At 51.8% G+C, this 2500-nt stretch overlaps 1 protein-coding gene across 1 annotated transcript in view; it reads left to right on the forward strand.

The window, feature by feature from the left end:
• The window catches only part of LOC310819266 (ephrin type-B receptor 1-like), a gene marked incomplete at both ends in the record, with an annotated part of 147852 nt that overhangs the window by 132754 nt on the left and 12598 nt on the right, over positions 1-2500 (forward strand). The window lies entirely within an intron of this gene.

The raw sequence follows: 2500 nt of genomic DNA on the forward strand, positions 1-2500 counted from the left end.
TTTCATCTCCTTTTTAGATTTACTTGTACGTGGTTTGGGTAGTGTATGTGGGTGTTGAAAATGCTTATCTTTGAGTGTCTTTTGTTTGTGTAACTGACTGTGCTTGATCTAAAATGCTTAGCTAATTGGTTTTTCACCGAGCCCTTCTGTTGCCTGAGAGCTATCCCAGAATGCTTAGCTGTGATTAGTGGTTGATGTGATTAATTATTTGCCACCGGGGGTTGGATTGTTCAGGGGGGTGCAACACCTGCTACACTGGCACTGTGGATGTGTGGGTGTGTGTGTGTGTGTGTCCGTGCGTGTGTGTGTGTGTGTTCACGGTTGTGCAGGTGAGCGCTATTCAGGAGCACTAAGTTGCCAATAAACATAAAAACACAAACTTAACCACGACTCCCCCTCCGTCCACGACTCCCCCTCCGTCCACGACTCCCCCTCCGTCCATTGAACAAGGAAGGCAGGATGAAGTACAGAACGGAGGGAGTGGTGGTCGTGGAGGAGTGGAGGAGTGAAGAAGAGTGTTTTTGCCCCTCTCTCTCCTGTGGGTGACAAATGGTTGTGAGGAGAAGAGCTGGCGGCTACCTGTGTACACACACACACACACACACACACACACACACACACACGCGCGTGCTCGCGCATATACACACACACACACACACACTGCTCCCTCCCTTAACCCCAGCTAGCTGAAACAGGGGGCCAGGGAGTGCCAGTTGTTATGGCGATGCTAGATGGAGCCTACGATGACGATACAGATGACGATGATCTCGACGTAGAGGAGGATGATGATGATGATGATGATGAGTTGTTCAGTGACACATGTAGAGCAGATGTACCTGTACAGCCCTGGCGCCTTGTACTCCTCACACTCTGCTTAGTAATTATCACGCTCAAGCTCCCTCACACACACACACACACACACACACACACACACACACACACACACACACACACACACACCAGAGACTGAGGGCCAGCTGACGGTACATCCACTGGCACGCTGCCACGGCACGACATTCGTCATGACAATTAACGCCAGACGCGAGGGAAAGGAGGGCTACATCACACACCCACCCCCTCCACCCCCCCCCCACTCCCCCCCCCCCGTTTCTCCCACCTCCATGTCTCCCAACACCCGGTGCCACTTCCTCTTAGCCACTCTCTCCCTGACCCCCCCCCCCCCCCCCTCCCCCCCAAAATACACACACACACACACACACACACACACCACCCTCTGTATCCCCCTTCTAGTCTCCCCTCACACACTCATCTCTCTATCCCTCCCTGTCATCACGTTGTCACACACCTCCCTAAGGTGTCTCACCCCCCGGCCATGTGATTGACAGGAGAGATGATGAGGAGATGATTGGGCCATCACTGTGCGCGCGTGCGTGCGTGCGTACGTGCGTGCGTGTGTGCGTGTGCGTGTGCGTGTGTGTGGTTACAGCTTGTCTACAAGGAGACCTGTCCTGGATGGCTGGAGAGATGTGTTTTCTACCACTAGTACTCAGACATCACATTTTTCAAGCCCCGTCAGTCGCCATTTTCACATGGTTTGAGATTAGCATAACAACATATATGTTTTACTAAGAACTAGCATTCTTTCTCTCTCTCTCTCTCTCTCCAGAGTAAAGGACTTTCCCCACACTGCCACACTGACAAGTCTACTCAGAACACATTTAATAAATTCCATAAAACCTTAAGAGAGTAAGCCAGTCCCTATCAATACTAGTGTCTTTAGATATTCAAAGAAAAAATTCTCTCTCTCTCTCTCTCTCTCTCTCTCTCTCTCTCTCTCTCTCTCCCTCTCTCTCTCTCTCTCTCTCTCTCTCTCTCCCTTAATGCTGGGAAGATTTATTAGCTTCTCTTTTATCATTTTAATCCTATTGGCCTATTCCGCACAGGGATTTCATTCGGGAGCGTCTGATTCGCCTTGAGCATGCTAAATCTCGTCAAAAAAAGAAGAAAAAAAAGCGTAGCGCTTTTAACAGGGGTACCGCCGCCGGGCCTCACGTCACGGACGACATGAAGCCCCACAAAGGCGCGTGTGAGGACACAGCGGTAGAGCGAAGTCTTCAGGTGTCGTTTAACACGGGTCCCCTGAACCCCGTCCTGCCGCTTTACCCCCCCCACACACACACCCCCCACACCCCCCCAGCAGGCGATGTTTAGCGGTGTTTCTGATGGGCGAAGGGCGACTGTGTGTTTGAACACCTCCAGTAGGAATTGGGGAGGTGTGCTTTTATGTCTGCACGCTGTGACAGGGGGAGGATTAGGGATGGGGGTGGGGGGGGAAACGCTGAAAGGCTGGCTCTTTCTATTTTTTTTTTTTTTTTTTTTGCTCTCTCTCTCTCTCCTCTCTCTCCTCTCTCTCTCTCCAAAGGACACTCTCTCTCTCCCCCCCCCCTCTCTCTCTCTCTCCTGCTGTACAGAGGACACACTCCCCCCCCCCCCCCCCTCTCTCTCTCTCCCACATCTCTCTCTCTCTCTCTCTCTCTCT

This window comes from Argentina silus (assembly GCF_951799395.1).
Source record: "Argentina silus genome assembly, chromosome: 18".
In the NCBI taxonomy this organism is placed as follows: Eukaryota; Metazoa; Chordata; class Actinopteri; order Argentiniformes; family Argentinidae; genus Argentina; species Argentina silus.